Source organism: Antennarius striatus, chromosome 16 (assembly GCF_040054535.1).
Source record: "Antennarius striatus isolate MH-2024 chromosome 16, ASM4005453v1, whole genome shotgun sequence".
In the NCBI taxonomy this organism is placed as follows: domain Eukaryota; kingdom Metazoa; phylum Chordata; class Actinopteri; order Lophiiformes; family Antennariidae; genus Antennarius; species Antennarius striatus.
The window spans coordinates 9,725,125-9,736,667 of NC_090791.1; positions in this window are offsets into that span (position 1 = coordinate 9,725,125).

Sequence of the window (11,543 nt, forward strand, 5' to 3'; positions counted from 1 at the left end):
GGACCATCTGCTGTGGACCCTCTGCTGTGGACCAGCACCTCCCATCCACCAGGATCACCCCTCACCTAACCATCGGCTGGGGACCTGCTGCCTCGCTTCCTTCATGTCATCATACTGTTCCACCCCTCATCCGCCCATCCGCTGTGGACCTTCCTCTGTGGACCTGCACCTCCAAGCCCACCAGTAACACCCCCATCTATCCATGTGCTGTGGACCTTCTCCTCCAAGCCCACCAGTAACACCCCTCATCTATCCATCAGCTGGGGTCCTGCTTCCTTTCTTCCTCCGTGCCGCCATACAGTCATCCACGCAGCTGTAATTGTGCCTTGACTTTAGCAATGGGAAACATAACCTTAACCGCATTGACACTGACTCTATCTAGTCTATCTGCCACTCTCTCTCTGTCTCTCCTTCTCTTTCCCTGTCCTTATCTTCCTTTGATTCCTTTTCCACCCAACCAGTCAAGGCGGATGGCCGCCCAAAAGAGTCTGGGTCCTGCCCGGAGGTTCTTCCTCATCGAGGGAGTTTTTCCCCGCCACTGTCGCTTATGCTTGCTCTGGAGGATTCAGTTGGGTTTCTCTGTCTGTTAAAGCGCTTTGAAATGTCTGTTGCCATGATTAAGCGCAATATAAATAAAACTTGATTGATTGATTGAGATAGAAGGTGGTTTAATATCAGTATGGGGGGAGAGTTCATAAATGTTTAAACTACCATAAATAATAAAATAAATAGTTGCTATACCGTGGAATTTTGTTTTTGTGGGTGGTTTGTGGAACACATGAATCATTTCTCCAGCTGTGGTGTCATAAATGATCGTCATTTTAGTCATTTTGTTCTGTGACGTAGCTGTGTGACGTTTATAAAGGTGTCGCAGCAGGTTCTTCTGTGCGAGTTACAGATCCATCCATCCATCCATCCATCCATCCATCCATATATCTATCCATCTATCAGTCTGTCTGTCCATAAATTTCTTGCAGTGGTTGTAAAGGACATGCTTTTAGTGAGGATAGAATTTATCAATTTCAAAATTGTGTGAGATAGATTTTATTCACAGTTTTTGTTTGTTTGTTTATTTGTTTGTTTGTTTGTTTGTTTGTTTGTACAGTTAGCTAGAGCAGCCTTGTTTAGTAATGGTCATTCTTTTTAAAGTAGTGTGTGGTAGCAGAGCTGAGCATAGATAATAAAAACTCACCTGGGAATATTCACTTTTATACAAGATCAATGAACTTTTTATTTTACAGATATTTGGGTCTCTGGTTGCATTTTATTGTTTAACATTTTTCACTTTATTTGTATTTATCATTATTAAACTCAGAGAAGCAACTGGAGGGTTTGCTGAATTGCTAGTGAGGATGCTGCCTGCATCCAGATCTAATACCCCAGAAAACACCTCAAAGACATTCTCAGCATAAAACAGAAAGCTCAGTGCTTCTCAAAGTCGGGTCCAGTGACCTCTCGCAGGTCATTGACAAGGTTCTGGGGTGCCCAAGCCGACTTGGTTATCATTTAATTTAACTATGATCACACTAAAACAAAATCTTTTTCAATATAAAAGGAATTAAATTTGTCTCAGGCCCTGCGATTAGCTGATGACTCATCCAGGGTGTACCCCTCCTTTCACCTGTGGAAAGCTGGGATGCGGCTCCGGCATAATTTGTGTAGGATAAGATGACAGTGACAGTTGTCTCATCTTCCAGAATGAAATTAGTCTCAGTTTATCATTGTAATAAGTGAATTAAAATATGGAAGATTTTTCACACTAATAAACAACACAGTACATGGTCTATTGATTGGGCAGCTGTATTGGCTATGCACTCACCTTGTTAACATGAACTAATCAAAGATGAGAATAAAAAGTATTTTCTGATGACACACAATAACATTTTGTGCTTGATATAATTAAAAGTAGCTGAGGTTCTTTTTTTAAAATTTAATTTTATATACTGATTTGATCCTCGAAGGGAAATTAAGAAAGCACTCTCTAGTTAGTTGTTCAAAAGCATGCATACATATCAGTGAGTATAGGCCCCTGTAGCACACAGCGCACACACACACACACACGCACACACACAGACACACACACACACACACACACACACACACACACACACACACACACACACACACACACACACACACACACACACACACACACACACACACACACACAAGGGAGCCTATAGGCATGCAAGGGGAGGTAGAGTGGCGGGCGCCCCTTTGTGGAACGCCCCAAATGAGCAATTTGTAAAGGTGGCGGCGCTTTGCTCAAGGGCGCCTCGGCAGTGCTCTGGGGGTTGAGCTGACACCTCCCACTGTCAGCTCACACTCCGGGTGTTTTTGGGCGGGAGCGGGAATGGAACCGCCGATCTTGAACTGTAGGACGACCCGCTCTACACGCGCTCTAACATCAAATTTTTTCAATTTTTAACATGTCGTTTTAGATTCCAATAAAAAATGACCCCCTAACATTTTGAGGGGCATGAATCTCTTAATACAGCCCCGTATAAAGTGATTCGGTATTTGGAGAAATCCAAACACTGACAGGACATGTTTCAGTTCCAGGGATGGGTTTGTTCAATGGTCTGTTGGATCTTCATGGCCTTATAAGAAATTAACCTCCGTGTGTGTGTGTGTGTGTGTGTGTGTGTGTGTGTGTGTGTGTGTGTGTGTGTGTGTGTGTGTGTGTGTGTGTGTGTGTGTGTGTGTGTGTGTGTGTGTGTGTACCCCAGAAATAGGGCTTTGGTTGGGACAACACTTAAAGCTTAGCACCATTCCAGATAAACACCTGTCACTAACACATATGCACACCCTCGCCTATGCCTGGAACACACACACACACACACACACACACACACACACACACACACACACACACACACACACACACACACACACACACACACACACACACACACACACACACACACACACACCTGTCTGATGCATACCATACACTCTGTCTGTCTAACCGTCCATTAGTCTGTCTGTTTCTCATTCACACTTGAATGTACATACACGCATAGATATGTGTGCAAGGTCACATTTCTCCAAAGCTCTTTAAATCAATCCACTGGCCTCTAAGAAAGTTTCTTCAGAAAGTTTCGCCTCTCATCCAAGAGACTTTGTCAGTTCTGAATGTGGCTGGTCTTGTCCCAGTTTATTAACCCTGTTGGGTGTGGTCAGTGCTATTCACATTTCAACGACTATAGTTTAAACCCGTCTGGCTCCTCAATGATTGTTGATGGGGGTGCTACTACACAAACGCATGGCTCATCACAGAAGAGCCAACTCATCAGGACAGGACTCAGCAGTTCTCCTTCGCTGCAAGGAAGAGGGACACTCATTTCAGGATACCGATGTTCAATTCTTGGACAGGGAAGACAGATGGTTTGAGAGTGAAAGAAGCCATCCATGTCAAAGTGTAGAAGCCATCTCTGAACAGGGGGTGTGGTCTGCAACATCACCTTTCATCCATTTACAATCAGGTCCTTTTGAAACTCCCAAAAATGTTTCAGCAGATTAACCCAGGTGATGTGTCTCATGCTAATGACCCTCATTAGTATACAAAGGCTCGTGAAACTCACATTTCAACGACCCCCTCTGTGGCACCCTCTGGCACCCCCATCAACCATCGTTGAGGAGCCAGATAGCACTGACCACACCCCACAGGGTTAATAAGCTGGGACAAGCCCAGCCACCTTTAGAACTGAAGAAGCCTCTTAGATGAGAGGCAAAACATTTTCAAGAAACTTTCTTAAAATCCAGCGGATTGATTTAAACATATTTGGATAACCATGACCTGGAGAACTGAGAACCTAGAGAGACAAGGTCACATTTCTAAATTTTATCACGTGGTTGCTGTTCACATGTTTTTCTGATTATAGCCTCCATCTGTACCACAAACAGATCTTCACAGGCAATTTTGCTGTTTAACTGACAGCTTATATAAGCTCATTCTCTCAATTGTTTACTTTTGATACAACTTCACATTGTCAGTGGGTTTTAATTCCTCGTAACCTCCACCAAAGAGGTTTGTATAGAAAAGTCAGTCATAAAACTTGTGGTAAATTCTGACACACAGGTATGTGGTCTACTCATTCAGCTGGGAAATACCTTGTTACAACACTTTTGCTGGGTGCATAAGGAGCTGACTTTTAGTAATTTGTGATTCTCACGGGACACTGACACCACAAACTAAAAGATAAACCACCCACATTTATGCAGCAGCAAAATAGTCTAAAAACACCCTATGTAGCAGTAAAACAAAGGCACCATGTTTCACCATGTGCTTCTTTGTTTAAACATTGACAACAAGATTGCATATTTTTACTCCATCCACCTGAAGACTGATTAGTCATTCTCCACGTCCCCATCTCTCTCAACTTCTCCATGATGGAGCCCCTGCTCAACAATCATCCATCATTCTGTTATCGCTACTGTTTATTCAACCCTGAGCACCTATGTCATTCCCAGTCCGCAGACCCGTATATGGCAGGGCCATCCGGCCGGGGAGCCCAGGGTTAAATATACCCTGCAGCTTCGAGAATTCCAAACTCCTCAAACCAACTTGCCAAAGGACGATGCACCATGGACCATGGGTGTGATAAACTCCACAATGGTCGTTTGGACATGTTGTCTCATTTTGAACACCATCTCAACTCTTCTGATGCAAACTCCCAGTTACTCCGAGCTACAAGGTGCATTCAGAGTAAACATACAACCTAAAACAAATATATGTTTAAAATATGGTGGGGTAAATTGCCAGAAACATATATTTTTTGGAAAATAAGGTCTTAAAGAAACCTTCTGTCAAAATTGGCAAAAGAAATGACATAAATTTGCATGTTTTGCTAGATCCAGATATTTTTCACATGCAAAATGCAGATGGACACATCTGACTGTATACACCAGGTTTTTCAGGAAAAAAATAAGAGTGGAGAGTAAAGTAGAGTATAACTTTATTGATCCCTTAAGGAGGTTCCGTCAGGGAAATTAACATCTCCGTCACACACAGCACAGTGATTACACAAAACACAGAAAAAGCACACAGGAAGCACCAGCACATAGAAAGTAGTACCAACACCAAATAGAAAGAGTAATAAATAACCCATCAAGAATATATAATTAGAAAATCATAAATAGGCATAGAAATAAAAAAAATAAACAGACCTAGTTGGGTATGAGTAGATTGAAATGTCTATAGCAGGGGTCACCAAATGGCGGACCGCGGTCCAGATCCGGACCGCGTGATGGTTCCGTCCGGACCCGTGACCACTCCATGATAAATTCACGAGTAGATTTTCTTGGCGCATTTTTATTGACGGTCAAAGTTACAGACGGCGGGCGCTGCTACTCCAGTTCATACGGTAATAGCTCCACTCAGTTCAGCCAATCAGATCGTTTGTTTATCTGCTCTGTCAGCGCACCAGGAAGTGAGACAGCTCGCTGCTGCTGCCGCTGAGTTTACCGCTACAGGAGCACAGAGGAAGGGAGACGGTGAGGACAGAAGAGCTCCAAATGAAGGGAGGTTAATGAGGAAAACCGCTGGTTAACAATGAGTGGACGAAATGTATGTATATTCTTCCGTCAGGCAGTTCAAACCATTTTACCTCATATAGTCTGAACACATAGCGTTAATGAATTAATTAATAACATGAAGCGCCACTACGAAACAAAGCACAGAGTTTTTGCGCAGAATTATCCCCTGAAGTCCGAGCTGAGGACAAAATGACCGAGAAAAATGCAAATGAATGTTCACTAAATGCATTGTGGATTTTGGTGCAATATATAAACAGTTTAGTGATGGGACTGTTGTGAATAAGTGCTTAAAAGCTGTTGTTGAGACATTGAGGGAAAACAGAAAGATGAGATGTGTGGAAAAACTCCCAATATCAGCTTCAACACAACACTGAAATATTAACAGCTTGATGCAGCTAATCAGAGTGCACCACGCATATCTGTGGCCATTGATGAATTGTAGCTTGTGTGTGAGTGTCAGGTTCCTTCACAAAGAAGGAGTTCTTTGCTCAGTGTAACACCACTATGAAACACACACAAGAGGAGAGGACATACATGCAGCAATAAAAGAGATGCTGACAAAGTCCAGTGGTCTCTTTCACCACACATGACAGAGACCACCACAAGGTGTGCACAAGGTTACTTGTGTACAAGTAAATTACTGGCAGGCCACATGCCCCTTTCTGTCATGAAGAAAGTTCTGTTTGCATTTTTCCCCAGCAAGAGCCAGTTTTTATTTATGCTTTCTGAACATTTTAATGTTTTTTTACTTGAAGTGTAGGCCTTCAGTTCTTTAGGCTGGGACGTCTTTAATTTACAAGAAAAAGGATTATTCGGCTCTTTTTGCACTTCATTTTTAATTCTGAGGTGTCAATCTAACATAAAGGCTTGAAATTTATTTGCCTGGGTCTATTTTTATTTATGGTGAGGTAAAAGAGCTAGCTGTGCACTCACTGAAACATATACTGCATTGAAAATTCATAATAAATGATAATGTGGACATATATATAGGGACCGGCTATAAGACACAAACTGGACTTGGGTTCTGACCTTTTACGAAGAGGAAATTTTTATAACCGGACCTCCGTGACTTTTAATTGAATTCTATAGTGTTTGCATTGTTTTTGGAGCATTGTTTGTATCATCCCTCAGCTCTAGATTCATAAGGTAGATGTCTGAAACTTTTGAAAGGTCGTGTATCAAATACAGTGTGATGGACTTGGCTTTAAAGAGGTAATCAAAGTAAAAACTCAAATTCAAAACAATATGTTTTACAGCACCACAACTGATCCCCTGGAAAATAAATTTTGTAGAGATATGAATATTTGACTGTTTGAAATGACACTGATACTCCACAAATGTAACTACGGAACAAAATTTTTAGTATTTATATTTTTCAGTTTGGGGGAACACATTGGCCTACTTTGAGTCTGCAATAGCTTTAAAACTTTTACATACATCTTCAGAAAAATGTGTGTTCACACCCACCATATGCTGGAGTAGTGTTACTGCTATTTTTGTACTTTTCAGGGTTCAACTTTTCTGATGGCTATTAGTTTTAGAATACTTTGTTGGATTGTAACGTGTAAGAGTGAAACCTATTAAATATGAATAAGTAAACCTGAGGTCAAAATCTATAAATTGCAGGATGTTGACTTCCTCCTAAGTTTCTCAAAGTTTTCTAAAACCTTCAAAAAGACATGGCCTCACTGTTGATAAGAGTGACCTGTTAATGTGAAGTCTGGGCATCTTGAAAATGAGTTCTAACAAGCCTGTGAGTGTAAATAGTGCTTGTTAACACATCATTAAATCAGATCCAATGTCCCCTCCAAAGAACTAATGTACTGAGAAGTTTATGTCATGAAAAGGTGAAAGTTTATAAATTAAAAAAGTTTCATCTACTTTGAAACAATTCCAGATCAGTTTCCACCTTCAGACAACAAAAGTAAAACAGGTTGAAATGTGTGAACCTGGTGGAGAGACATTGATATGATGTCATAAAGACCTTGTTGGGACAATATTCAGACATATAACCTGAAATGCAATCACCAGAACACAACTCACAATTAAAGTGGGAGACATCTGAAGATAATGTAGCCCTGCAACCCCCCCCCCCCAAAAAACAAACAAACTGTACAGAAGTACAGTATCAGAATATAACTCCTTTTACACTGGGTTCCTTTTTCTATTAAGAACGAAGTACCTGGCACCTGGCACTGCTTTTTCAATGCTGCCTTGCTACAGTTCCAAAAAGACCAAGCAGACAATCCTGTCTTTGACTGCTGATGGGAGGATCACAAGAGGTGTGTCATTCAGAAGTGCACAGTCACCCTGTCTGGTGCACTTATCCTGTCATGTAATTGAAAACAAACTGTAGAACAATACCTGTACTAAGCTGGGTGGAGTTGAGCAGAGCTGGTACTACGTAAGCGAAACATGACATATCCTCCATTCATTCAGTTAGTCAACTGAATACTAGGTGCTTTCACTTATTATTGATTTGCAGGGTGGTCAAGTGAGTACTGCTCTTGCCTCTGGGCAGGGAGGACCACCGGAGGACCTGGGACTTTTCTGTGTCAGGTTTGTATGCTGATTTCATGGGTTCTTTCTGGGTTCTTCCTCCTACCACCAAAAGATGGAATAGAACTGAAATGATGACTTTAAAATTGAGTGGGGTTGTTAGTGACTGTTGGATCCTGTTCGGTGAAGCTTAAGTATCTTTGCAAACTATGCTGCAAGATACGCTTTCAGAGAGTCATATAAAATCATGTTTGTCTGTCTGTCTACACACTCACACACACACGCACGCACGCACGCACACACACACACACACACACACACACACACACACACACACACACACACACACACACACACACACACCAAACACAGTGGATATGGAAAGTATGCTGCAGCCAATAATGTAATGTAGTCGTTCAATAACAAATTTGATCTTTTTGAAATGTTTGGCTAAGAGTTAGGGTAAGCGTGAGGGGTTCTTCTACCAGGCCATCGTAATAAATTATTACATTATTAGTCAAAAATTATAAACTTATCCGTTCAGAACTTTTTCTACATTATTGGCCAGTTATTGGCAGCAGGCATAATTGGCAACCATTTGATAAAATCATTTAGGTTAATTTTTCTGTCTTTTTTCTTTTTTTCTCATTAAACTTCACGCAACACACCATTTTGACAGAAAAACACAGAATTCTTGACATCTTTGCAGATTTATTAAAAAGAAACTGAAATATAACATTGCCAAAAGTGCTGTGACACTTGTATATTTAACTGTCCATTTCTTCTGATCATCCTTGAGATGGTTCTGCACTGTCATTTGGGTCCAGTTGTGTTTGATTCCACTGAATGGACTTGATTAGGAAAGCTACACATTGGTCCTTACAGCTCACAGTGTACGTCAGAGCAAGTGAGAATCATGAGGTCAAAGAAACTGCCTGAAGAGCTCAGAGATAGAATTGTGGCATTGCAGAGGGCTGGCCAAGGTTACTAATAAAATTGTGCTGCACTTCACAGTCATAGTCAACTTTATTGTCAAATGTACCATATATAAGGTTCCTAAGAGCACAGTGGTCTCCATAATCCTTAAATGGAAAAAGTGTGGGACGGCCAGAACCCTTTCTAGAGCTGGACGTTCAGCCAAACATAGCAATCAGGGGAGAAGAGACTGGTGAGCTCCAGATGTGCAGTCGGGAGATGTCAACCATCACTGCAGCCAGTTGGCGCTTTAAGGCAGAGTGGCCCTACGGAAGCATCTCCTCAGTGCGAGACACACGAAGGTCCGCATGGAATTTCCTAAAAAAACTGCTGAAGGACTCCAAAATGGTGAGAAATATGATTCTCTGGTCTAATGAGACCAGGGTAGAACTTATTGGCCTTCTGACTGGTGTGAGAAACTTGCTGTGTCATCCCCAAGTTTTCAAGTTTATTCAAAAAGAGTCATGGCTGTATTAGCTCACAAGGGTGACTGTACTAAATACTAAGCAAAGGGTCTGAATAAGTACGGCTGTGTGATATTTTTTTGTTTTTTAAATAAATCTGCAAAAATATCAATATATCTGTTTTTCTATCAATATGGAGTGTTGTGTCTACAGTAATAGGGAGAAAAAGTTAAATGATTTTAGCAAATGGCTGCAATCTAACAAAGAGTGAAAAATTTAAGGGGCCTTAATACTTTCTGTATCCACTGCATATATACACATATATACACAAATACATATGTATATGTACATGTATATATATACAGTATAGTGACCTGTTGGCCTTTACTGTGAAACAGGAGAATGATGTGATGACTGCATGGAAATGCCCTCCACACTCTTCTCCCACCTTGATATAACCTTCAAGCCTCAGTGTAGCGTCTGGGGGGGTCTTCGCTTGCATGGTGTCACATTCCCAAACCTCCCTGAAAGAACACTGAAATTCTGCCATTGTGTCATAACAGCCTGCCCACATGCCCACTGACTATTTATACCAGAGGAGCACAGCTGCTTCTATAGGTACAGTTACAGTGGGTGGACTTCAAGCCCTTGCTGCCTCAGCTAATAATACAACATAGCATATACACTACACACACACACAAACACACATGTCTGTATATTTTTGACCCTCTTCCATCCTCTGTCAAAGTGCTTCCTTTATCGCAGTGATGAGCAGAAATTCTGACCCGCACTCCTCCACTATGTCACCTGCCAACAAGCCATCAATCAGCCCGGTTACATCACAGCTGAACTTGTCCCCGTCCCAGCTTCAAATCATTATGATCATAATCACTTGATGGCTAGAGAGAGGGAACATGGCTGCAGGATGTTTGTGACGTCTGAGAAAGCCACTGTCAAATTAAAGAAATTCAAAATATTATGTCACTTGTTTGAGCCAACTAGCTGTACCAGGGATTATATAAGAGTGTTAAAGGTGAATATTTATACAAACTTTTTTTTATTTTACATCTGCAAATACTTCAGATTACTTTGCAAAGATATGGTTTGAATTTTATTATGCTTTTACAATGGGGTTAGATCTTTTTTTGGATGCAGGTGCATTGAAGGTCAAGGGTGAAGCATTTATAGGATTTGTACTGATTCATCTATATAGCTGCAATGATTAACGTCAGTGGTCAGAATGAGATGTTTCAGATCATTTCAAAAGTTTTCAGGTTAAATGACATAAAATTATCCAGTTTCAGTTTCTTCCCTGTGAGGATTGGCTGCCTTTCTGTTTTATAATAAAGCAAATGTTAGAATATCACATAATATAGCGAATTTGAGAACATCACATTGAAACTGATGTTTTTCACTGTTATAATCATACTCATGGAACCTTGGACTCTTTGGAACAATTGTCTTTCAGTATTAGTCCAGAGACTGAGACATGCTTGTACTGCTGGAAGAGGCTAACTAGCTAGGCTAACTAAGCATGAAACAACTTTCAAAAAAGGTCTATCGATTATCTTGAGTAAGTTGAGTCATTATTTCTGTCAATCACACTGTTGGGTATTTGCACGTATTATTTAATGTTGTCAGTTTTGTCTTGTTTTAATATACAGTATTTGAAAAGAAAAAAGCTTATGTCAAAACAGAACTACAGTAATTATAGTACAATATTTATGGTTTAGGTATCAAGCCGATACCATAACAGTGTTTAATAATAATTTTTTGTAGTCCTTTAATAATTTGTCACTTTTACATGAAGGTGAAGGGTCTAGTTGTGAACTGAAGTGTAACCGTTTAAATAGCTGCTAGAATGAAAGAAGCACAGGCAATATTTAGAAGCACACCTAACAACTACTTTTCATAAAAATGATTCAAGTGTTTGTGTGTGTGTGTGTGTGTGTGTCTGTGTGTGTGTGTGTGTGTGTGTGTGTGTGTGTGTGTGTGTGTGTGTGTGTGTGTGTGTGTGTGTGGGTGTGTGTGGGTGTGTATGTGTGTGTGTGTGAGGGAAAGAGAGAGTCCCTCTACAAGGGTGGTGCAGCATTATCACCACTGTGTTTTATTAGCATTACAGGATGA